The 27,445-nt window shown below is 41.4% G+C and overlaps 2 long non-coding RNA genes across 6 annotated transcripts in view; both read left to right on the forward strand.

Moving 5' to 3' along the window:
* The window catches only part of LOC125451786 (uncharacterized), a 91,255-nt gene extending 84,775 nt beyond the window's left edge, over positions 1-6,480 (forward strand). For all 3 annotated transcript variants that reach the window (XR_009445730.1, XR_007247394.2, XR_009445731.1), the window contains 2 exons: positions 1,294-1,539; positions 5,991-6,480. This is a non-coding gene — a long non-coding RNA (uncharacterized LOC125451786). The remainder of the gene's footprint in view (positions 1-1,293; positions 1,540-5,990) is intronic.
* Positions 6,481-10,412: 3,932 nt separating this feature from the next.
* LOC125452005 (uncharacterized) lies at positions 10,413-24,450 on the forward strand. 3 transcript variants are annotated; one of them, XR_007247436.1, is made up of 4 exons: positions 10,413-10,524; positions 10,881-10,958; positions 21,832-21,958; positions 23,951-24,450. It is a non-coding gene; the product is annotated as an uncharacterized LOC125452005 (long non-coding RNA). The 3 variants fall into 3 exon arrangements; XR_009445799.1 differs by having other exon boundaries at positions 21,837-21,958; XR_007247435.1 differs by lacking the exon at positions 10,881-10,958.
* The last annotated feature ends 2,995 nt before the right edge of the window (positions 24,451-27,445 follow it).

The raw sequence follows: 27,445 nt of genomic DNA on the forward strand, positions 1-27,445 counted from the left end.
AGGTCCATTCAGCAGTCTAATAACAACAGGGAGGAAACTGTTCTTGAACTTGTTGGTGCATGCATTTAAGCTTCTGTATCTTCTGCCTGACAGAAGAGTTTGGGTGAGATGGGTTTTTGATGATGTTGGCTGCCTTTCCGTGGCAAAGAGATGTATAAATGGAGTCCATGCATAGGAGGTTGGCTTACATGATGGTCTGGGCTGTGTTCCCAACTTTCTGTAGTTTCTTACAGTCCTGGGCAGAGCAGTTGCCATACTAGGTCATGATGCACCCAGATAGAATGTTTTCTATGGTGCATCTGTAAACGTTGGGTGAGGGTCCACATGGACATGTCAAATTTCCTTGGTGTCCCAAAGAAGAAGTGGCATTGTTGTGCCTTCTTGACCGTCACGTCTACATGGGCGGAGCAGGACGCATCGCTGGTTATTGTCACTTCTAGGAACTTGACAGTCTCCACCTCAGCTCCATTGACATAGATAGGGGCCCGCCCTCCTCATTGCTTCGTAAAGTGAATGATCAGCTCTTTAGTTTTGCTTGTATTGACAGACAGATGTTATATTTGCACCATGACACCAAGCAACCTAACTCCTTCCTGAATTCTGCCTTGTCACAGTTCGGTATCCAGCATACAATACTAGTGTCATCAGCGAACTTGTACGGGCGTTCAGACAAAATTTGCCCACACAGTTGTAAGTGTGCAAGGTGTACAGTAGAGAACTGAGCATGCATCCATGCTGGGTGTTGGTGTTGAGGATTATTGTAGAGAAGGTGCTGTTATCTATCTTCACTGCGTGCGGTCTGTGGGTCAGGAATCCGAGCATCCAGTTCAAGAGGGCAGAGCCGAGACTTAAATTTCAGAGTTTGGAGATTAGTTTGGTTGGCACTATCGTGTTAAAGGCAGAGCTCTAGGCGACAAGTAGGAAACTGACATAGGTATCCTTATTGTCCAGATGCTCCAGGGATGAGTGTAGAATGAAGGGAAATGGTGTCAGCCATGGACCTGTTGCACCAAAAAACTAATTGCAAGGGGTTAAGGCAGGTTGGGAGACTGGAGTTGATGTCAGCTATGATTAACCTCTCAAAGCACTTCATAACTGTGGAGGTCAGAGTTACCGGCAATGGTTTTTGAGGTGCATTGCATGTGTTTTCTTTGGCAGTGGGATGATGGTGGCTTCTTGAAGCAGGTGGAGACTTCGGATTGTAAATATTGTAAATATATTCCCATTCCTTCAGTGTCATTGGATCTAAATCTTAAAATTCCTTCCCTAATGGCATTGTGGGTCTACTTACAGCACACGGACTGCAGCAGTTCAAGAAGGCAGCTCACCACCACCTTCTCAAGGATAACTAGGGACGGACAATAAATACAGGCCCAGACAGCAACATCTGCATCCCTTGAGTGAACAAACTAGGAGCATCCAGGATAAAGCAACCGACTTGATTGACACGTCATTCACAAGAGAAATTTCTTCGCTCAGCTTGATAGATTTTGGACTCTGGGAAAATCGAGACCATGAGGATTGACTGAGAAATTGAAGGTAAGGTTGAGGATCAGCTGTGATCTTATTAAATGGCAGAGCAATAATACAATTATTAGAATTAGAATCCCTACAGTGTGGAAATAGGCCCTTCAGCCCAACAAGTCCACACTTAACCTCAGTGCATTCCACTCAGACCCATTCCCCCTATAACCCAACTAAGCTCGGCATCCTGAACACTACGGGCAATTTAGCATGGCCAATCCACCTAACCTGCACACCTTTGGACTGTGGGAGGAGACTGACGCAGACACAGGGAGAACGAGCGAACTCCACACAGACAGACACCCAAGGCCAGAATTGAACCTGGGCCCCTGGCACTGTGAGGCAGCAGTGCCAACCACTGTGCCACTGTGCTGCCCTCCATCAGCATCTTAGATTAACTCATCCAGCAGCCGAGGAACTTAAAATCTTCTGACTTGTGTGGTTGCGTTCCCCTCTGTTGCTACTGACATCAAAAGAGTTCTACTGTCCACATTAGAAGTGAGACTGACAACAAGTGTGTGAGCGTTTCAGTGTTTAACCAACCCCCTCATAACAGTTGCTTCTTCAGCAACTGAGGCATTGAAGTTGACATGGTTGCAACAGATTAACTTCTGACATGACTTTTATTAAGCAGACATCAGCACCACTCCAAGGGATAACCAGCAGATGGATTACAGAGGTCATCTCACTGTAGTAAAGATTTACACTGATTACATCTCAGAGGTGACTGAATTATAAAGGTCTGCAACACGCTAAAGAATTTCAATTGCTATTTGTCCTATTGCTCAATTATACAGATGGCAATTTTGTTCCTATTTATCGTATAATTTGAAATGATTAATAATTATGCCGAAATGCATCATAATTCTGATTTTCTAGTTCATTTTATGTTAAATTTCTTCCTTTAGAAAGGAAAGTTAATCTATACTACATAACAAGTGCTATCATGTTCACCTTTCTTTTTCATGTTCAAACACATTACAAGTACTTGATCCTAAATTGGTTCAGATTTGTGCACTGTTATAATTTGTAGGAATGACACCAAAAAAACCTGGTCGCCAACGCTTTTAACTTCCCCTCCCACTCCCTGGGTGACAATTCCATCCTGGGCCTCCTCCAGTGTCACACTGACACCATACGCAAATGGTATGACAGGAGCCTACAGCCTGATGGCCTAAACATAGAATTCACCAGTTTTAAAATCTTCCCATCCCCAGCCTCATCCCATGTCCATCCCAACCCTGCAACCTTGACCTGACCTGACACAACCTGTCCATTTTACAACATAGAACATAGAACATAGAAAAGTACAGCATAGTACAGGCCCTTCGGCCCACGATGTTGTGCTGTGGAATAATCCTAATCCAAAAATAAAATAACCTCACCTACATTCCCCTCAATTCACTGCTGTCCATGTGCATGTCCAGCAGTCACTTAAATGTCACTAATGACTCTGCTTCCACGACTACCACTGGCAAACTATTCCATGCACTCACAACTCTCTGGGTGAAGAACCTCCCTCTGACGTCTCCTCTATACCTTCCTCCTAGCACCTTAAAACTATGACCCCTCGTGGCAGTCAACCCTGCCCTGGGGAAAAGTCTCTGGCTATCGACTCTATCCATGCCTCTCATTACCTTGTACACCTCGATCAGGTCATCTCTCTTCCTCCTTCTCTCCAGACAGAAAAGTCCGAGATCAGTCAACCTCTCCCCGTAAGACAAGCCCTCCAGTCCAGGCAGCATCCTGGTAAACCTCCTTTGCACCCTCTCCAAAGCCTCCACATCTTTCCTATAATAGGGCGACCAGAACTGGACACAATATTCCAAGTGGTCTCACCAGGGTTTTGCAGAGCTGCAGCAAAACATCGCGGCTCTTAAACTCGATCCCCCTGTTAATGAAAGCCAAAACACCATATGCTTTCTTAACAACCTTATCCACCTGGGTGGCAACTTTGAGGGAGCTATGCACTTGAACACCAAGATCCTGCTGTTCCTCCACACTGCCGAGAATACTGCCGTTAATCCTATATTCAGCATTTAAGTTCAACCTTCCAAAATGCATCACTTCGCATTTATCCAGGTTGAACTCCATCTGTCATTTCTCAGCCGAGCTCTGCATTCTGTCAATGTCTCGCTGAAGCCTGCAATAGCCCTCGATACTATCAACAACACCTCCAACCTTTGTGTCATCAGCAAACATACTAACCCACCCCTCAACCTCGTCATCCAAGTCATTTATAAAAACTACAAAGAGCAGAGGCCCAAGAACAGAGCCCTGTGAGACACCACTCAGCACTGACCTCCAGGCAGAATACTTCATCTACAGCCACTCTCTGCCTCCTGTCAGCCAACCAATTTCGAATCCAGACAGCCAAATCACCCTGTATCCTATACCTCCTGACTTTATGAATGAGCCTGCCGTGGGGAACCTTATCAAATGCCTTGCTGAAGTCCATGTACACCACATCCACTGCTTGACCCTCGTCAACCTGTCTCGTGACTTCCTCAAAGAACTCAATAAGATTTGTGAGGCATGACCTGCCCCTCACAAAGCCATGCTGACTCCCTTTAATCATGCTATGCTTTTCCAAATAGTCATAAATCCTATCCCTCAGAATTCTTTCCAAAACCTTGCTGACCACGGACATAAGACTGACTGGTCTGTAATTTCCAGGGATTTCCCTATTCCCATTCTTGAAAAGAGGAACAGCATTTGCCTCCCTCCAATCTTCCGGTACGACTCCCGTGCAGAGTGAGGAAGCAAAGATCTTCACCAGCGGCTTAGCAACCTCCTTTATCGCTTCCCGGAGCAACCTAGGATAAATCTGGTCTGGCCCTGGGGACTTAGCAATCTTAATGTTTGCCAAAATTTCCAGCACATCAACTTCCTCCATCTTGATCTGTTCAAGCCTGTTTTCCTGCTCCTCAAAGTTCTCATTCACAACAAGGTCCCTTTCCTTCGTGAAAACCGAAGCAAAATACTCATTTAGGGCTTCCCCTATCTGCTCAGACTCCATGCACAAGTACCCTACACTATGCCTGATCAGCCCTACATTCTTCCTGATCATTCTCTCATTCCTCACATATGAGTAAAATGCCTTCGGGTTCTCCCCAATCCTTCCTGCAAGCCTTTCTCGTGCCCCCTCCTGGCCCTCCTCAGTCCGCGTTTGAGCTCCTTCCGAGCAAACCTGGAATCCTCTAAAGCTGTGCTAGACCCTTGCTTCCTCCGCCTTACGTACGCTGCCTTTTTCTTTTTGACAAGAAACACCTCTGTACCCATCATCCAAGGCTCCTTAATCTTACCCTTTCTTACCTGTCTCAGAGGAACAAATTTATACATCACTCACAACAACTGCTCCTTAAACAGCCTCCACATGTCTGATGTGCCCTTTCTGTGGAACAATTGCTCCCAATCTGTACTTCCCAACTCCTGTCTGATAGCGTCCCATCTATCCCACTGACCAAACCCCACCACTCCCTACCTACATTCATCTATCAGCATCCTACTTTACCGTCCCCAACACCACCCCTTCTCCATTTATTTCCCAGCTGACTTCCCCCTCCCCATTTCTAAAGAAGGGTCACGCCCCGAAATGTCAACTTTCCTGCTCCTCTGGTGCTGCCTGTCCTGCTGTGTTCCTCCAAGTCCACACTGTGTTGTCTCTCTCATTAAATGTCATTGTTTAATCTATGTATCTATTCAACTCAAATATCCCAGTGAAAGATATGCCCCCATCCATGAAGATCAAGAAGAAAAGAATTAATGTGAATACCTTTTGGTTCTCTTCACAATCCACCTTTCCTCTGGTCTACCTCTAATAATAATTTTTAATTATCCCCAAAGGGTATTTGCATGATTAACAGTCCTCACAATGTTTTATTCCATATATTATTAGCTTTCTTGGATATCTCTGAATGATTGTTGAGTTATTTTTGATTTCTTTATCCTGTCCTTTTTTAGTACTCTTCTCTGTTTCCCAGTCACATGGGCATACGTTTTTGTTCTATGTTTTCTTACTACTTTTTAAAAATTCTATTTCACATTTGATCCCTCTTGGAGCTGATGCATTCATCCAAAGTTTGCTTTCTGAGTTTCACAGAAAGGTGCCGTTATTTTTAACATGAGCTTCAAAAATAAGATGAAGTAGAATTGTACGGTGATCATTAGAAGCCGTATGTTAAATTACTTGCAGGTTACCAACTAAGCCTATGTTAACTGCTAAGTGTCCATGTTAATTAAATCTAGCACAACATTTATCCTGGGTTTCTGATTCCCATGGTGGTCGGAACTCAATCCAATGCATTAGTTACAATAATTTAGAACCATGCAGGCATCTTTGTTAGAATAGAATTTTGCTTGCTCAGATACATTGAATTTCAGATGCTTAACATAAAAACTGTTTTTCTTTGTTTACTGATTCAGTCACTGTCTCATTTTGAAAATTACTGTTGTGTCTTTGACAGAGACCACAATCTCCATGAAATTTCACCTCTTAGCTGGATCAACTACTAACGAACAGAATGACCTTGGTACTTGCTACATTGCAGATAACAAGCACAGAAAGTCGTCACTGGACGTGCACATGTATGACCTTGTGATGCTTACTGCTTACAAGTTGGCTGCTGGGCAAAGTCCTGATATCACTATTAAATTGCAAACAAAATGCACATTGGAACTTCATGTCTTTTATTGGAAGTGCCACTTAAAATGACTAAATGATGAAAGAGAGCTTCATTTTATTGTTTAGAATAAAGGTTTGTCATGTCACGCTTCTTAGAAGATATCAGTCGGGCTTTGTGACCAAGTGACTTATTAATTGTAAATACGACAAAATGTTTTAATCATTTTAAGTCTCCCTATTCATAGTGCAACATGTTTGATCATATACTTAAAACCACAATCATCAGTGTAATTACGGATGAGCAATAACAGTTGGCTTAGCTAGTGATGTCTACACCCAATAAATGAATAAAATATCAGTATATGGTCTCAGCTAAATTATTTTCAGAAAGTGATTTTCTCCTGTTTGTTTTATCAATTGTATTTATACTATATTATGAGGCACTGAGTAGATGTTCATTAAGAGAGCCAGCACTGACAGAGGGAGCTGAACAGCCTCTTTCTATATAGTTATTCTATGATATTTTCCCATTAATCTAAATTGTCCTCTCTGATGAAGCAGTAGTTCAATCTGGTGTACAATTCCACGGCTGCTACCTACCCTCAGTATGTCTTATCCATGTGTTCGTTCAGCACCTAAACATTGACAAGATGTGCAGGCTCATCAAATATAGAATCAGACAATCCTTATCCTGCAGTGTCACAATCAGGAGCAATAATCCTGTTGCTATTTTCCCTTCCTTCAGTGGGAGCATTGAGACAATTAACTTTCAATAGAGCAGTGTTCAGTGCCACTGCCTTCACCACTGAGCCAGAGCATTACATGTTCAAAGATAGTAAGAACTGTCAATGCTGGAGTCGGAGATAACTTAGTGTAGAGCTGGAGGAACACAGCAGACTAGGCAGCTGCCTGGCTTGCCGTGTTCCTCCACCTCCACATCAAATGTTTAAGCCCTGTTCAAGACAGCTTCTTTTTAGATTAGATTACCTACAGTGTGGAAACAGGCCCTTCAGCCTAACAAGTCCGCACCGCCCCTTGGAGCATCCCACCCAGACCCATTCCCCTATAACCCACACACCCCTGAACACTACGGGCAATTTAGCATGGCCGATCCACCTAGCCTGTACATCTTTGGACTGTGGGAGGAAACCCACGCAGACACGGGGAGAATGTGCAAACTCCACACAGACAGTTACCCAAGGCTGGAATCGAACCTGGGTTCCTGGCGCTGTGAGGCTGCAGTGCTAACCACTGAGCCACTGTGCCACCCAACTTGGTACACAATCTAGGCCAACATTTCAGTGCATTGTCAAATGCATTATATAAATAGTTCTGATTGTCCTAGGTAAGTTTTCCCTTGTCCCTAGGCTCAAAACAAGGAACAGGAATATACCATTCTGTCCTTCGACCCTGCTCCACCATTCAATAAGATCATGGCAGATCTGATTTTAACCTCAACTCTTTGTTCCTCCATTCCCCCAACAATCATTAAATCCCCTTAGTAATCAAGAATCTACCTACTTCTGGCTTAAAAATATTTAAAGATTCTTCATTTGGGGAAGGGAATTCCAAAGATCCTCTGACAGAATTTTGTTTTGTGAACTCTGTCTTACTGGGCGAGCCCTAACTTTTAATCTACGACTATTAGTTCTAGATTCTCCCACAAGAGGAAACATCCTTTCCACATCCACCTGGTCAAGTCCCCTCAGGACCCTTTCATGTTTCAATTATGTCTCTTCCGACTCTTCTGAACTTCAAAGCATGCAGGCCTAACGCTATCCTGCCTTACTTCATAAGACAATCCGCTCATTCCAGGTATTAGTTTCGGGAAACTTCTCCAAACTATTTGCAACACATGAAACCCTTTCATAAGAACCGTGACCGATATTGTATACAGAACTTCAGATGTGGTCACACCAATGAAGCATAACCTCCCTGCATTTAATTGCCCTTGCAATAAATAATGACATTCTAATAGTTTACCTGATTATTTTCTGTACTCGCACACAAACCTCCTGTGATTCATGCCCTGGGACATACAGATCCCTCCACATCTCAGAGCTCTGCAGCCTCTCACCATTAAGATCATATGCATTTTTTTTACCACCTCTGCTACTTATGTCATGCCAGTTTTATTAGGCTAATTGACATTTCCTATCCTCAGGGAAAAGATATCTCTCTTGGCCCTTATTGCCTCCAGCACAGCCTTCAGTTAAGGGTCAGAGAGCCATGGAAGCCTATACATTCCTTTCTGCCCTTCTCCGTGTTCTGACTGTTTTATCAGCCCCTTCAGAAACTGTTAGGTTTCCTCTGTCTACTGAGCAGTCCTTGACAGATTCAGCATATCAATCAATGTGCCCTATCAATGTCAGCGAACAAGAAGTTAAATATTTACAGCACAGCCCACTCCTGCAGCAATTTCATAACCAATTGTATATCCTACTGTATCAGCCAAGAGCATCATTTGAAAACTGTAATGCAATGGGAGCTGTACCTTCATTCTTAGTATAGCCGCTGAGTTTGTGAAAAAGGAACTATGTCACAAAGATAATAAAGTGTGAAGCTGGATGAACACAGCAGGCCAAGCAGCATCCCAGGAGCACAAAAGCTGACATTTCGGGCCTAGACCCTTCATCAGAGATGTCTGAATTGGAGCCGAAGTGATTAGGGCTCTGGATAAGATGTCGTCTCTTACCATCCACCACATATAGTTACGTTCAATAAATCTTCGCTGCTATTCACACAGAAGAGTGTAAATCACATATTACTACACCCATTTACTGTTTCTCACCAGAGATACTGCTAAACCTGCTCAGTATATCCAGCATTTTCGATTTGTACTCTTGTCAATACAACATTGCCTATTGCCAAATGGAAACATACAATTCCAGCACTGCAAACAGTGAGAGCAGATTCATTGTTATCATTCTGAGTTTTAAAAATATTATATCTAAAACTACTCAAAAATTGTAATTTAAAATAAGCTTTATTAAAAAAATTCTTGCTTGGGTGCAAGGACAGCATTTAATAGCAATCCTTGAGAATGTGGTGGTGAGACATATTGTCGAACAACTGCAAGCTTCTGGTGCAGGGGTTTCAATCATTCTGCCAGGAAGCATGTTTTAGGATTTTGTTCCAGAGACACGGAAGGAATGGTGATGTACTTACACATCAGGATAGCATGTGGCTTCGAGAGAAACCTGCAAGTTGTAGTCTTCCCATGCATCTGCTGCCCTTGTCCTTGTAGTAGATAGAGGTCATGGATTTGGAGCATGTTGTCAAAGAAGCTTTGGTGAATTGCTGCAGTTTATCATATTGTATGCACCACATTGCGTCAGTGGTGGAGGAAGTGAATGCCTGAATTTGTGCATGGTCTTCCAGTTAAGCAGGCGGCTTTGGCTTTGATGAGATTACTAATAATGATCTTATTTTCAATACTGCTAGATTTTTAATGTCATATTTACTACTTTAACAACGGTATGATGTATGTTCCTCCAAGTAAGTTCAAAGTTTAATTTAAATGTGGAACATGATAGTGGTCATGGGCTTGGAAGGCACTGCCTCAGGGTCTTTGCTGAATTTGTGCAGTGCATCTTGTAGATAGTCCACACAACTGCTATGGAGTATCAGTGATGGAGCAAGTGAATGTTTGTGGATGTGATGTCAATCAAGTGGGCTGCTTTGTCCTGGATAGTGTCTTTAGCTTCTTGAAAGTCATTGCAGCTGCACTCATCCAGGCAAGTACAGTATTCCATCACATTCCTGACTTGTGCCTTGTAGATGCGTACTGTTTTTGTGGCACAGCTTGATGCATGACTTCAATCTTTTCAATTCTGATCATAATGCATTTGCAGTTCTTATCCTGAGCAGGAACATGGAGCTCATTCCTTGGCAAAACAAACGTCACAAACTGCACTTCATGCACTTTGGTTTTGCCTTGTAATTTCTTTAAAGTGACACCTTACTTTCTGAATATCGAATGTAAGTGCCACTCTGGCTAACGCAGAAAGCATGACAAAGGATATTGTCAAGTAAGAGCTGCCACACAGGCTTTTTTCACTCCATATGTGTCCGGGAAAGCATCAGAACTCTGTCTACCATCCAGGACACAAGCAAACATGTTGTTGCAGAATTGTCACACCACGTGATGGATTTTCTGAACACTCAAATTTTGCCTCGAGTTCCTACTGGCCCAGATAGCTTTAGTCAAATTAACAAACGTTGAGATTTAGTTACATTTCTGTTCTCAGTATTGCTGCTGGAGCTAAAGTGCAAACACTATGTCAACTGTACTTTGTCGTTTTCTGAAGCCGTGTTTATTCTTTGGTAGACAGTCCTGTTCAATGTGCAGCATCGAGTGGTGAAACAGGATTGTTGTAAGTATTTTCCCAGCTATGCATTAATAAGGTGATTTCTTATTCTCTTTTGCCAGTGAGGCAATTCCCCTTTCGTTTATAATGGTGGAAATAAACAGTGTACATTTGATGTTATGTGAACTAAAAAAATGCAGGAATGAACCAGTTTCTACCTCTGTGAGTGCTGAGTTTGCTAATATCAACTAAGGCAAAACTACAACTGTATTGGTGTTAACATTTAGACTCAGGAAAGAAAACTGTGCCTGGTTTTCCACTCCTGATTGGGATCCTTTGACCTGTTGCCAGTTATTGCTTTAGCAATGCTGTCAATCACATTCAACCGCCTAGATCAAGTGGGTCATTTCTACTTTTTTTAGGTTACAGCTAAGCCTTGACTGGACGGTTTGATGGACCATCTCTGACAGATGAAAATGTATTTGATTTAAATGAACAGTGTAAGTCACTATACTGCTAATCCATGTGTCATCACCGCAAGATGTCTGATGTTTTAGAACAAATAAATGAAATAATAGGATCAAAATAACTTTTGTGTAGCTTCGTGTTATGAACTTACACATTAATTATCACCTTCATCACTTTGTTGTATAGTAGTAGGTTAGAGAAAATGCTTAAATTCTATTTTCCATTTCTGTTAGTTTACTAAAGGAAAGTGCTAAAGGAAAGAAAGTTGGCCTACCACCTTTCCAAAATGAGACACATCTCTTAGCATTTTCTCCTTCAAAGTTTAGGAGGAGGCAATATAAGTTTACAATGGGCACTGCCAACAGCTCATATTACTTCTAAGATCTTTCTCCAGCCAATTAATTAATGAATAACTTCAACTAATTTATTCCATACATGCTTGTTCACCTTTTTAAAAATCAAAATAGCATAATTAATTTTAAAATAACATGTTAAAACCTTTTCACGTGTGTGCAGTTGTTGCCTACAAAACCTGACGAGCTATTAACATGTTCTTGACTCACTCTTGTCTGAACTTTAACCATTATAAATTCCGATATCCACAGTTTATACTGGTAACTGTCAATGTATATTTGTTATGTTGTAATCACAGCCTTTCACCAGTGGTGGCACAATAGTAACTAAAACGAAAACACTGACGAGCCTGGGAATATTAAATAAATGCTGTGTCACAGTTGTGCCAATGCTCAGCAACTCAATTAAATCTGCTTGGGCCAGAGCTGGGCTTGCTTTGGGATGTGGTTGCGGGAGGGGAGATTTTGAAGCTTGTGAAGTCCACATTGGTACCAGCCCAGCTTGTCCCCGCCTCGCTAACCTGTCCTTCCTCCTACCTATCCTCTCCTCCCACCTCAATCCCACTCCCATCGCCTACCGACTAACCTCATCCTGCCCCCTTGACCTGTCCGTCCTCTCTGGGCTGACCCATCCCGTCCCTAACTCCCCACCTACACTCACCTTTACTGGCTTCATCCCCGCCTCTTTGACCTGTCTGTCTCCTCTCCATCTATCTTCTTTATCCATCTTCTATCCACCTCTCCATTTCTCCCTTTTTATTTCAGAATCTCCTTCCCCTCCCCGATTTCTGAACAAGGGTCTAGGCCTGAAACGTCAGCCTTCCTGCTCCTATGACGCTGCTTGGCCTCTGTGTTCATCCAGCTCCACAACTTGTTATCTTAGATTCTCCAGCATCAGCAGTTCCCCATTATCTCTGTTTAAAATATTTACTCATTTATGTTTTTGTTTGCTTTTAAACCATTTTATTGTTTGTGATTGCCATTAATTTACAAGAATATTGCCAACCCTGTGGATTTTTTCTGAAGTTTCTATGAGTTATAAAATAATCCTTACCTGCCACTATTGCCAGGAAAACAGTGTTTGGAGGTAAGAGGTCATGTGATGAAACTTCCAGGATTTGGTCCAGCAGAGATTGAAAATTTTATATCTCAGTCACATTGCTATTGCAATGCTTATTTATGTTCAGAGGGAGCTAAGTTATTTTAAATAAAATCCAACCCAAGCAGTCCAAAATTCCATGAAATTGTGAAAGTTTAATGCAACATATTTTCAGTAACATGCTTTGCAGAATTTGTTAAATTAAAAGAAAGTTTCTGACAATGAAGTGCAGTACTGGGAAACGATTGCGTTTCTGCAAGACCCTTGCTTTCAGTGAGTCAGCTATTCTTAGCAAACGGCCAAACATCATAACCTTAGACAACGATTTGCTCATTCAAACATCTGTTAAGTATTCCATGGCACTGCCTGGAAGTACAAGAAGTTGTCTTAAGCATGTCTAAGCCAATGTTAGTGCTTTAAACAAAAACTGAATAACTTGTCACTCATCACTGATTTATTTTGTTAAATATTACTGGTCAAAGTGACTGCTGTATTTGTCTACATAATGATGAATCATTGCATATCAAAATACATTTGGTGTATGAAATGTCTGAGATGTCTCTACAACATAGTAAGTTACATAAAAAATTCAGCATTCCCTTCAATAATTGTTTTTCATCCATTTCTTTCAGGAATATTTTATAATTGCTTACATTCAGAAGAATCCCACACCCTGTGTAAAAAATGAATTGTGCATCTGGTGTAAATTCCAGTGCCTAAATGAAGCCAGCAAGAAGCAATTGGTATGGTGTTTAATTTAGAGAGTAATCTATTGCTTCAGACCAGTATGACACCAGAGATGCAGTAGTGTAAACAATTTCAGGAGACTTCCCTGAAAGGCGTTGCCATTATTTGGCGACAGAGAATGCTAACAAGGTGATGTCAACTGTGCTTGATGTCATCCTGCTGGTGCTTGTCCATCACCACACTTATCAACATTTGAAGATACCCTGGTGAGTCTGCAGTGTAAACAGGGGAAGATCTGTTAATTATCTCCGTGATACCTGAATTGAACTTTACCCGAGTCATTCCAAGTTTTGGTATAAATGTGTTCTAACATTGCTGCCACTTCCAACAGATAGCAGATGCCTGCTTCTTAAAATTTGCAATATATTTATGGGTGAAATGTTGCGCATGGCTTACATACAGTTAATGCAAATAAAAAGAAGTTAAAGAGAGAAAGTACACAGAAATGTTCATCATCCCAGTTTCATAAGCCTCTAACATATCCTTTGCTGAAACAGCAAGGCAAAGTGGTCAGAAAGATATACAGTTTTTGAATTAAAATATATCTGCACATTAATTAATGCTTCCCAGTGCCTCTATTCATACAAGAGATAGTGAAATTGTTACTTGCTACTCTAAGTTTACATTCTCATCAGCCAAAAGATGGTATGGAAAATTGAAGAGAATTTAAGTAAAGTTTATCTTATTTTATTCAAGTAATGCTCTGTTTCATTTTTGTACCTTAGCTTCATCTACTGAAGTCCTTTTTTACAAAGCGAATATTTTATTCTAATCAATCTCAGTTATTGTTATCACTGTAAAATCTAGTGATATTCTTATCAGAGTATAATGGCAATTTTACTGAGTAAGCCTTGACCACAATTTACAAGGGTATCCATTCTTTAATAAAACCAGCTGTCTTTTCCATAACCTGCTCTAAAGCAGACTGCACAATTGCTTTGATAATAAAATGTGAGGCTGGATGAACACAGCAGGCCAAGCAGCATCTCAGGAGCACAAAAGCTGACGTTTTGGGCCTAGACCCTTCATCAGAGAGGGGGATGGGGGGAGGGAACTGGAATAAATAGGGAGAGAGGGGGAGGCGGACCGAAGATGGAGAGTAAAGAAGATAGGTGGAGAAGGTGTGGGTGGGGAGGTAGGGAGGGGATAGGTCAGCCCAGGGAAGACGGACAGGTCAAGGAGGTGGGATGAGGTTAGTAGGTAGCTGGGGGTGCGGCTTGGGGTGGGAGGAAGGGATGGGTGAGAGGAAGAACCGGTTAGGGAGGCAGAGACAGGTTGGACTGGTTTTGGGATGCAGTGGGTGGGGGGGAAGAGCTGGGCTGGTTGTGTGGTGCAGTGGGGGGAGGGGATGAACTGGGCTGGTTTAGGGATGCAGTGGGGGAAGGGGAGATTTTGAAACTGGTGAAGTCCACATTGATACCATATGGCTGCAGGGTTCCCAGGCGGAATATGAGTTGCTGTTCCTGCAACCTTCGGGTGGCATCATTGTGGCAGTGCAGGAGGCCCATGATGGACATGTCATCAAGAGAATGGGAGGGGGAGTGGAAATGGTTTGCGACTGGGAGGTGCAGTTGTTTTTGATTCAAACAACTGCACCTCCCAGTCGCAAACCATTTCCACTCCCCCTCCCATTCTCTTGATGACATGTCCATCATGGGCCTCCTGCACTGCCACAATGATGCCACCCGAAGGTTGCAGGAACAGCAACTCATATTCCGCCTGGGAACCCTGCAGCCATATGGTATCAATGTGGACTTCACCAGTTTCAAAATCTCCCCTTCCCCCACTGCATCCCTAAACCAGCCCAGTTCATCCCCTCCCCCCACTGCACCACACAACCAGCCCAGCTCTTCCCCCCCACCCACTGCATCCCAAAACCAGTCCAACCTGTCTCTGCCTCCCTAACCGGTTCTTCCTCTCACCCATCCCTTCCTCCCACCCCAAGCCGCACCCCCAGCTACCTACTAACCTCATCCCACCTCCTTGACCTGTCCGTCTTCCCTGGACTGACCTATCCCCTCCCTACCTCCCCACCCACACCTTCTCCACCTATCTTCTTTACTCTCCATCTTTGGTCCGCCTCCCCCTCTCTCCCTATTTATTCCAGTTCCCTCCCCCCATCCCCCTCTCTGATGAAGGGTCTAGGCCCGAAACGTCAGCTTTTGTGCTCCTGAGATGCTGCTTGGCCTGCTGTGTTCATCCAGCCTCACATTTTATTATCTTGGAATCTCCAGCATCTGCAGTTCCCATTATCTCTGCACAATTGCTTTAATGTTAACCTGAATGAAATTTCATTTAAATGAATTTCTTTTACTCAAGGATTTTAGTAAAATGATTGTTCTGTAAGCACCTGTTTTGTCAGTGATTTCTGTTGAGGCTGGTATGGTAGTCATCCTGAAATTATTTACTAATTTCCCATCTGTCTATTTGGATGCAAATTATAAGTCTAGTGTTGGTTTGAGACTGGCACTGATGTACTGTACTGTGACATTCATCTAGCTGCTAGCTCCATGCCACTTTCTGAGCAGAGAAAGTATGTTGACACAACTCCACTAAACATTTCTTTTTTGTTCCAAGCCGTAAACTATTAGCAGAGAGTGGACTGACCTTTGAACTCTCAGGTGGGACATCATTAAAGGTTGACATTAAGCATGAAGTATTCCTAACCATCAGAAAGTACCACATGTTCAGATTATATGGCATTGCCTGGAAGAGTTTAACATTGCACTAACTCCTGAAGGTCCCCTCACTCCTCACACCTAAATTAGATTTAGCTGATGCAATAACCAAATTACAAAGATGGAGAAAGAAAACTGCTTCTTATTGACATAAGTTGTTAGCTTGGCTCAGATCAGAGACACAGACAGGAACCCATGAGGATCAAAATTCCAGGACCCTTTCAGCAGAGTTTCTCCCTAACCGCAGTTGAATGCGCCTGAATATAAGCCTTGGATTCACCGTCAGATCCCAACCTAGCACAGGCACTGCTGCAGGATTTTGTTTCAGCAGAATCTCTGCCTACTGCTTACAAGCCTTTTTATCGAGGATGGGATGAGGCCTGCAATTGGAGAAGCAGATTTTATTTCTGGAGATTGTTTGGAGAAGCCAAATATTCCACCCAATAACTACTCTAAACATTCAGCCCTGCTTAAAATGAAATCGAGTATGCCAATTGACAGAGTGGTTCACATTAGAATATTGTGTTTTTAGGGTTGGGGGATTTTGCAGATAATGGTGGTCCTTTAGTTCTAACGTCCAGTAACAAGTCTGGGATATCCTGTAGAATCATCCTGGGCAAGTTGCTGCAGTGTATTTAACCTGTAGTAAATACCTGCAGCCACATTGCACTACTGGTGAAGCAATGGATATTGATTTGAGTGGCAGAAGCCCTAATCATGTGCACAGCTCTCTCCTGAATTACTTTGAGTTTCTTATGGGCTGTTTAAGTGAGTGATAAATATTCCATCAGAAACCTAGTCTGAGCCTTGTGGATGGTGTAGGGTTTTTGAAGGATAAGGAAGTGAGCTATTCAAATGTATGTACCCAGTTTCTCTTCTGGTCTAGTAGCTGTGGTTCTGAAAGGTCAACTTCTGTTTTGCTTCTAATTACTGTCATTTCAGAGTTTCGGCTCTGAAAGGGGATGTGTGAAGAGTGCAGCACACATGGTGACATCAGATCGATTTAGGTGGGTGCAAAGCTCTGGATCTTGAAGCAGATAGATCTATTATCTAGGTCTCACTCATAGCGTTTGTAACAAACCCTATCCGACAAATGTAACATGAGAACGATTGGTGCCAAGCAATAAATGACATATAGTTAAAGATAAGAGCTGCTTCTTGTCTGACTACCTAGATTTTTTCCTCTACCACTGAAAAGTCAGCAGGCCCTCAAAATATCAACCCAAATGGAGGATAGTGGCAGAACATCTGCCTTATTTTGACCAATAATATAGTTATCTTAAACCACACAATATACAGTGGTGAGGATTCATTATTCAACACATCCAAGATTTGGTAGGAAACAATTTGATGGTGGAAGTGCTGATGGATGTCTTGCTCTTTCTTATTGAAAATGGTCTTTAGTTTAGTACCTATGTGGCGGTCTTACTGCTGCATGTTGGCTCATTTTATTGACAAGTGGGACTGTTTAGACAATTCATTTCAAAAGACTGAAAAGACAGGAAAAGTGGAATGTAGCTTTCCTTATACTGGAATCAAGCTGATTTGCTTCATAGTGTATTTTTACATTATTCACTGTTGTTTTTGTCCTGCCCTCGCACAATTGGTCCTTCATCTAGATATTGCAGCAATAATTATTGCTAAAGTAGAAATTTTTTTTCTCCTGCAAACTATTTGATAATGTCTTTTGGGCACAAACCAGCGTGGAAAGTCACCATTCATCTGCAGTGCTAGGATTCAGATGTACCATCCCAATATAGAAGGAATAAGGCAGAATCTTGTTAAATTATTTAGTTTTCTTTTTTCAAGTGGGCTTTGAAGCTAGTTGGTGGCTAAAGGAGATAATTATGTTAACTATTCAATATGATCCCATCAGCAGTTGTCACTCTAGAAGAACTCTTCAAAAAGTTAATAGGTTTCACATGTGACTTAGCCTGGTTCCTTTTGTAAACAATACTTTTTTTAAAAGCTCTCTCCTGTTTGTTTTGATGAACTACAATAGATTATGAAACAGGGAAACACCAAGTCCTTCCTCAATGTGATTGTACAAATTTGTTTGTTGTTTTTTGTCACAGTATTTCACATTGTATACATTATTGACCTGAACCTGTCTATTTTCTAGTTGGATTCACAAGGGAAAACTATTCCAGAATAAACAATTACAGAATAAAACTAATTCTATAAATATAGAAACATTACAGAAAGAAACTCTTTTAAAATAGTCAGATCTATTTATCAACCCAACAATGTCATAATTTGGGATATTATTTGACATAATGGACTCATAGTATCTTTGCTCCTAATGTTTTTCATTACAGTTTGCAGCTGCACATTCCCAATTCCATCAAGGTGGGAGATTTATAAATCAGCAATACATTTCTCCAGTATTAGTAATATAAGATTAGGGACTTTGTGTATAATGGATTGCAAAATTGTCTTATGATTCTGAATGCCTCAGGTGGTCTACAGTAGCTGAGTTACTCTTTTTGTGTCAGTAATGTAGCAGCCAACAAGTTCTGAATTGAAAAGGACTGACCTATCCCCTCCCTACCTCCCCACCTATACTCTCCTCTCTACCTGTCTTGTTTTCTCTCCATCTTCGGTCCGCCTCCCCCTCTCTCCCTATTTATTCTAGTTCCCTCTCCCCATCCCCCCCATCTGATGAAGGGTCTAGGCCCGAAACCTCAGCTTTTGTGCTCCTGAGATGCTGCTTGGCCTGCTGTGTTCATCCAGCTCCACACATTGTTATCTTGGATTTTCCAGCATCTGCAGTTCCCATTATCACTGATACAAGTTCTGAATTCAGGTGGGAGATAGATACAAGAACATTAGAAAATACACCATAAGGTAAAACCCCTTTAACACAGTTGCATCCATCTTCAACCAAAAGTGCTAAGTCAATAATTCTTTTCAGTATCCTCTTAAGGCCTCCAGCATCACAGATGTACATTTTCAGCTAAATTGATTCATTCTATTGACGTTGAAAAAGAGCTGGAGGCACTGTTTACTACAAAGGCAAGAAGAAGCATTCAGGTGTGGGGATTTGTAGACCCCTGTCAGTCATTTTGCAAACCATGGCATCAGCAGTAGCTGTCCTAATAATGCCAGCACTGTCTCCGGCACTGGGTTAAGTGAACAGCCACCTATACCCACTCCAGTTAGCTCCCTCTGCCTGCAGTTGTGTGCCATCTTGACTTGGACACGGGAGGAACATGTGTCAGTGACTACTGTACAATGTGCTTGCCTGATGCTAAAGACTCACAATATTGATCTCTGACTGATCCATTCAGCCAAAAAGTGCTCTTAAAAAGAAGAAAAAAAATAAAGTGCCCTTAGTCATTTCATTTTTATTACTTTTTAAAACTCCCTCTCAAATTACTGTCCTTTTAAAAGATCTAGTGCCTGAAAATGATCATAATTCTAAGTTTGGCCTTAAGCATGATATGAGCAAGGTCATATTCATCAAATCTCCTTGAGATAGATTGTAATATTTATTTACTTTTGTTGATAAAAACTTCACACTGACTGTAAACCTTAGGTGAATGATTAATAATCATATCCAGGTATTTTTCTACATTTGTTGCATGAGCAGCTCTTCATCACATTTCCATCTGCTGTTTGTTCGTTCTTCATATAATGTTTTATGTTTATCTTCATTCGTTTTTTAACTTGGCTTCATTGCCCACTTGTTTAATTTATTTCTTTGGGGGCATTGTAAAGCTAATTAATTTATTCATCTCAATAAATGTTGCAATGTTTAAACAAATTCACTCCTTTGCATCACATTAAAGCGTAGAGTCACAGTCTTGAAATTCTGTTGCCGATCTGGTAGATCCCCATTGTAGGCCTGTGGGAACAGTTGGAAATTCAGATAGGCTGGGTTTTGACCATAAGTGAGATGGCCTGTAAACTTATAGCTTTTATGCCGTGGACAATGGGGGAAGCAGGAGCAAGTGGAACAGGCGGTTAAGATGCCTCATGTGCAAAATGTAAATGGTCATGTAGAAGTGATTTGGGTAAAGAAAAAGGACAGTAATGACAGAAAGCTTTGGTCTCTGTCCTCCATTTTCATTTGTGCAAAGCTTCCAACAATCAGTAGAAACACATCATCAATAGGTTGGAAAAGGTTGGACAGGCCTGGAGTTGCATAGTTTTGGATCGTCTCTCAGCACAGGACATTAGTGGAGGTATATCTAATGATAGGCCCAAACTCCAGCAAAATGTTCTGTGATGATATCATTACTATTTCTAAAAGTCCTGAAGAGACTATAATGTACATATGAACAGTTGTTTCACCTTGCTCACAACAATAAAAGTGAGAAACATGGCCTGCTTTTAAATGTGGGGCAAGAATAACCCATGGAAACAAAGGGCTGCACTTCAATAAGCAGCCATCTATAGAGTTGGGAAGGGTAGGGGTTAAACATTAATGAAATTAGTAACACATTGGGAAGGCAGCTCCAACTCACTGATCATTACCATTAAGCTGGATCATTAGGCCTGGTTTAATGAAGGTTGCAGAACAAGCCAGGGCCAACACCAGCTTTAAACTCTGCAGTCCTGCCACATCCAGCTGAATGGATAATTACATAACCAAAAGGAAGTGAAAGCTTCACAAACATCCCCATCCTCAACAACGAAGGAGCCCAGAATCCCATGCAAAGGACAAGGCAGAAGCTTTTGCATCCATCTTCAACCAGAGTTGCTAAGTGGATGATCCATCTCAGCCTCCTCTTGATGCCCCCAGCACCACCAACGATAGTCTTCAACCAACTCCATTCACTCCAAGTAATGTAAAGAAATGGCTGAGCACAATGCAGTTTCAATGCAGGGCATGAGGTACAAATTGAGCATCCCCTCTGGACAGGAAGATTGCTATTTAACATATGTTAATCAATTAGAGTGCTTCTGATGTAATATTTCATTTCAGCTTTGAGTCCAGGGATTCCCACGTTTGCTGGAATTTGCTCATGAAAGTGGATTGAGAAGGGAACAACAACTGAGGCAGTTGAAGCTATGAAAATAAACTATGCAAATTAATATTCAGTTCTCATAGCTGTGTTCTTGCTTTCATGAATGGATTTGTTCACAATGTTGTGTTATACCTATCAGTATGTATGTCAATATGACTTCATGATATCTTCACTGCATCATAGCATGTAACTTAAGGATATATGGTTCTCATACTCTACCTTACTGCAGCGTCGCTTGAAATATGACGAGAGTGTGCTGCTGAGAGGTAATCTAATGCTTCTGTCTAATTGTTAACTGTAATAAATATGTTAGATTTTTCAACACTAGAATATCTGTGCCTGGTTTCTTACATTATGGGGGATCACATAAACTTTGCTGCATCAGGTAAAATAGCCTGCTGGAGGTAAATACACGCCATTAGCAGTAATAGCTATCTATACAAAAAAAACTCCATGATCTCATGAGCAGATATTTGGGAAACTAATTGGAGACCAACCAGACAACAGCTTGGGACATCAGAGAATTTGGGTAATCAGTACTATCAGCTTCTGACTGTACTTCCTACACAGATCTGCAGATAGGGCTTGACAAGAAAGGAGGGAGAGGTAACTTCTTTTTGATCAGAATGTAAGTATGTTCCGGACACAAAATATCTAAGAATGACTTGCTTAAAAATAAAAAAAGGCAGAAGTTCAAGTGCAATTAAAACTAATAGCTACAGACCTGCCCCAAAACTCTATCTCACACCTTTTCACTAATTAAAAGCAGGTAACTGATTTGTTTTTAATTAAAATGGCAGTTGAATCTCTTAAAAGCACAGTTCCAAAGCTTCCCTGGGAGAGAACATAGCTTAAAAGACACCAAAAAAATGTTATTTTCTATGTTGAGAGGGCTTATCTATGCCCAATCCTCGAGCTTGATGGAGAATCATCAGACGTGAAATGTTAACTCTGCTTTCTTCCCACAGATGCTTGCAGGCCTGTTGAGTTTCACCAGCAATTCTAATTTTGCTCCAGACCTCAGTCCATTCTGCCATTTTCTTTCTCCAAATTAGAACAGTTGTCACCAACCATGGATACCCGATAACAACTTGGATTGATTCCTGGGCAGAATGTGTGAATGATATAGAGGCAGAAAGTCCCCAGGCTGGAAGAATCAGGATCTGGGTCTCTAACTTTGAAGTAAGTCAGTCAGTCTCACAGAAGAAAGTACCGCACCAGTTGTTGTTTCCTTTAACCAGTCATTAAGAGATTTTATAATTAGTGTCAAAATTTCCAAAAGCCTCCTGTGAAGAAGTAAAAGAATCTAGAAAGGACATTTGAGAACAAAGGAAGCACAAGTAGCCGGTCATAAAATCCTCTGGACTAGCGCCATTGAATCTGTTTTCCAGTAACTTTTCCTCCCTTCATAACACCATTTTTTTTGTTTGTCTGCGTCTGTCTGTACATGAGTGTGCAGGGGTTTCAAAAGGGTCTTAGAGTTAAATGCTGATAGATCACAGTTTTGTTCACACGTGGCTAGAACACATTTATTTGCAACTGATGGTAGTTCTGGTTAAGTACAGGAAATTGGTCAATGTTTTCCGATTTCAGCAGGTGGGTAAATTGAGGACTTTGCAAAATTTGACTAAATCATTAACGTTTGTGGCAACCCTGGGTGTAGTAATATGGTACAGCTGATTCAGCTGCATTCTGAACTATGGACATTCTGTTGCTGTGGTGCTTGTTCCTGAGGTTTTCTGTTGACCAAAGTCATCTTTTGTTTCTTTCTTCTCCTCAGATTTGCTTAAAGGTCTCAAGATTCCCTTTTTATTTATACCCTATTCTGGTTTTTGCCTATTAAAACACAGGTGCTGAGGTAGTCCATTCAGCCCATTGAATCTACTCTACCATTCAATGAGATCACAGCTGAATGGACAATCTTCAACTTCCCTTTCCTATCTTTTCAATGGAAACTAGAAGCCCTACAGTGCAGATGGAGGCCATTCCATCCGTTGGGTCTGCCCTGACTCTCCAAAGAGCATCCCACCCAAACCAAAACCACACACCCTCACTGTATCCTCAAAACCCCACATTCCACTTGGCCTGCACATTCCTGGGTACTATTGAACAATTTCCCATGGTCAATCCACCCAACCTGCATATCTTTGGATTGTGGGAGGAATCCATAGCACTTGGAGTAAACCCATGTAGACACAGTGAGAACATGCAGACTCCACACAGACAGTCACTCAAAGTTGGAATTGAACACAAGACCCTGACATTGTTAGGCAGCAGTGCTAGCCACTGAATGCCCTTGATTCCCATTCTGATTAAAAATTTGTCCAACTCAGCCCTGACTGTACTGAATGTCCCAGTCCTCTGGGCAAAGAATTCCACAGAAGCACAACTTTTTGAGAGAAGAAATTCCTCCTCATCCCTGCCTTAAAAGTACAACTCCTTATTCTGAGATAATGCTCTCTGGTCCTATATTCTCTTATAACAGGAAACAACCAGACTATATCTATCCTTAAGAATGTTTAATGCTTCAATAAGGTCAACTTTCATTCTTCTATATTTCAAACAGTGTAGTTCCATCCTACTTAGCCTCCCCACATAACACAGTCCCTCCATTCCTGGGATCAGTCGTGAACATTCTCTGGAATGCCTCCAATGCCAATATGTCTTTCCTCAGAAAGGGGACTTGAAACAGCTCAAGGTACTCTAGCTGTGGTCTGACTTGTGTCCTGTAGAGTCTTCCCAGTATCTCTCTACTTTCATACTCCATTTCCTTTGAAATAAACATTCCATTTGCCTTCATCACAAGGTACTTGATTAGTTCAGTGTTGAGCAGGATATAGCCTCATCTTTGGCTCTCCTGATTAGGTTACTGTAGCTCATTGTCCTCTTGATCAGCAATATACTTGATTAGTTTATTATTGTCATGATGTCTTTGTTTATCAAGCAGAAAACATAATCAGTGTTGTTTACAAAGTTTATTACATTACAGCTTATGCCTGTGACTAAATGCACATTCTACTGTCAGCAAATTGTACGAAGCAAACAATCTTGCTTCTCAACAGTTAGTAACTAACAAATTTAAAGGATTATTAAACGAAGTTATCACAAGGAATTAATTCAACAGGTGTGGGTATTGCATGCCATGTGACCAACAGATGCTTAATTTTATATCAGGAGACCATGAAGATCATCCCATCTCAGACGGCCAGACAATGCCAAGACGCCATTGATCACCAGTTCTGACAACAAAGCCAGCTCTTCTGCAGCCATTAATTCTGAGCTGGCTTGAGTGGCACTTCTGATTCTCAACTGGTGCATTGTGCTTTCTTCCTTTTCAGGGAGACAAAGATGCGGCTTGGACTGTTTTTCAAAAACCAAAGAGTTACCTGTATTATGTTCCGTTCATCAATTTAAATTAAAAGAAAATTTAAAAATAGTAACTTATATGGACAAGTCAGGTAGGGCAGCATTGGAGAAGAATGATTCCTGATTTGTTATTGGCTTCACCACTTTGCACACTACTATATTCCACTCACCAAGTGAATCGTCACTCCACCGAATCCAACTTGATACAAATCACATAACCTGAACCATGCAATACCCAAATCTGGCATGGTTTGACTCTGTACCTGTAAAATAATTATACTTCTATTTGTTAATGTCAGTTAACCTTATGAAATGGTGTTTACATGTTTTTATTAACTTAGGAGAAAAACCATCCAGTACAGCGATATGTTTTTGACAACTATGTATCATAAACAATAAACATATTAAAAATGATTCACATCACTCAAACAACAAAGTGTTTGTTCAACGTGTCTTTAAGTTTAATGTTTATTTTGTTTGGTACCTGTTGTTGAGACAGATCTGAGGCCATGGTTTTACTTGGGTGAATTTGAGCAGGTGTGCTTACTTGATGAAAACTGCCAATGCTCTGAATGTGAGGTATGAATTATACATCTTCAGCTATTTGCACATTTAATGGAACTCTGTCCTTAACAGCACTGTGACTGCACCTACAGCACATAGGCTGTGGCAGTTCAAGGGTGCAGCTCACCCGCACCTTCTCAACAGCAACTAAGAATGGGAAATAAATGCTGGGTCAGTCTGCAACATCTAGATTTCATTAATGAATAACAAAGCTACAATCTGCACTATACCATGCCTTTGATTTGAGTAAATAGCTTAATGTAGAGTCAGAACGGAAGCCACAGTGATTATTTGCTATTATCATTTAAAATTCTTTAGAGCAACTTTTAGCACATTAGCCGATACAGTTGGGAGTCATTCACCAACAAACATTACAATGATAACAAAGTATGGAGCGGGATGAACACAAAAGGCCAAGCAGCATCTCAGGAGCGCAAAAGCTGACGTCTCTAAGAACCTTCACATCACATCTCCAGACATTTACAGGTTGCTGTTACACATCAACGCTGAATTCAAGGCACAACAACAATTATTTTTGGAATGCTGCATCAAGGACACTTTGCATTCAGGAACACACACCCAGCTCATAGACTGGATGCCCGCTTCTTCACTCTCTGTTATAGCACTTACTCTATCTGAGCCTCCATGGACACTTGCAGCATCTCTGCCTTGCCTTGACTTGCCTGGCCTTTCTGCACTTTGCCCCCTCAGACATAGGTACCAGACTCACACAACACTCTGAATTGCCATGCTGTTTAACACAAATGCATAGCCAGGACACTTGTTGTGGTTGTCTGTAATTCTACAACGGGTCAAGGGAGATAGCCTTTACTCAGGAGAACCCAGCATAGAGTAGTTTCCAATACCAGCCCAAGGCCTTAGGCCCAGTCAGTTAGCCATTCGGGACAGTCAGAATCAGGATGCTCTCCCACAGAAAGGGTGAGGAGCCAAATGTTGAGGAGTCCACCATAATTCAGTGGCTTATCTGTTACTTTTGGCATAAATTGGGGGAGGTGTCCTGAGTGAGTGTGTCAGCAGTACTGAGACTATACAGAGTTAATTGTGTCAAGGGTTAGGATGGCTGACAGCAAATAAGGGAAGATTTTGTAGGCAATAGTGAGAGTGACAAAGCCTGAGCCTTGGTGGGAGGTGTGTGCAGTGGAGAGATAAAGTGAGTGTGAGGCAGCAGAGAGAAGAATGGTGGCAGTTACATTGGTGGAGTGGAGAAGGTAGATTACCTTTCTGTGACCTTTCAGCTGACCTTCCAGATCTTAGAGACAAATGGCTTTTAAACAAGCACAGAATCTTGGAAGTACAATAGGGAAGGAAATGTGACAGATGAAGGGCAGACAGGATGCAAAGAACAATGTAATAATAACGTGACACATTGTCTTCATTAAGACTTCCAAGGCAATTGTATCAAAAAATGGTATATTTTCGTCAAATGGTTTTGAGTATTTACAGTTAGGCAAAAAAAACCTCCTAGTTCAGTTGTGACTATTGACCTCTATAATTGCTCCAACTAGAGTGAGAATACATAATTGAAATGTTTCCAGGTGATGACCTAGAGATTTAAATAAAACCAACAGAACATCATAACGGGTTAGTGAACAGGTAAGAAATAAACATTTCGATTGTGAACTGAGCTCTGAGGAACGGTTGGAAGAATATTTATTGATGAAGAGTCATCTAGACTCAAAACATTAGGTTGCTTTCTCTTCATGGATGCTCCCTGACCGGCTGTGATTTCCAGCATTTTCTTTTATCAGTTCAAACTTTAAGCCCTCATTTTTGTTGGATGTAACTCACCAAATGTTGACTAACCTGCTGCAAATTTCCTGCATTTCCTCCGTTTGCTTCTGATTTCCAACATTTGCTTCTCTCCTCATTTCAATTTTGAGGCCTCAAAAGATATCCCTGAACTATGGTACCCATTTTCCATTGGCATCTTATAAATTTCAAATTCATCTTAAGAAAGGTAGCTAGTCTGTTCTGATCCTTGTACAATTAGGGCAATTTGTGCTGTAATTAGAGAGCTTATGAACAATGCATTTGAATAAGGTTAGACATATTTGACACTAGTGTACTTGTTTTATCAATGTTATTATTAATATGAACATTTTGACTGAATTTATCGGGAATGTCAAAGCTATGAAGGCAATCAAACTTTCAGGCTAAAAAGCTATACATGTTTTAATAGAAACTCCCACTGTATGGTCTTAAGCCCTACAAATGAAATCTGTTTCCATAATGAGATAAATCAAATACCATTAACAACATTACTCTAGAATTTTGCACTCATTCCTGTGGTAATTGGAATATGAGTTGGAATATGAGTTCCTTGACTGGAGCTGTTAACATTTTCCAATCAGGGAGCCTTGGCTGACATACATAAACAGCAGTATCAGGGGTTTTGTTCACTCCAGGAGCTGGACCTGTGCTAGCTATTCAGTGTCATTCACAATGTACACATAAATAAAGGGTGAGTTGGTGACAAGGCACCAACCTTCAATAAGTTATTTCAGTTTCTTTTCTGGCTCAGAATATCTTATGTTAAAACAAGAAATATTAATTAAATCCAAAAATCTTGATTAGAGGCACTGCCATTGATAGAAAGGGAGGGGCAGAGAAATCATTAATGTAGAGGGGCAGCATGGTGGCTCAGTGGGGTTAGCACTGCTGCCCCACAGTGCCAGGGACAATTCCACCCTCGGGCGACTGTGTGGAGTTTGCACATTC

This window comes from Stegostoma tigrinum, chromosome 5 (genome assembly GCF_030684315.1).
Source record: "Stegostoma tigrinum isolate sSteTig4 chromosome 5, sSteTig4.hap1, whole genome shotgun sequence".
Lineage (NCBI taxonomy): Eukaryota > Metazoa > Chordata > Chondrichthyes > Orectolobiformes > Stegostomatidae > Stegostoma > Stegostoma tigrinum.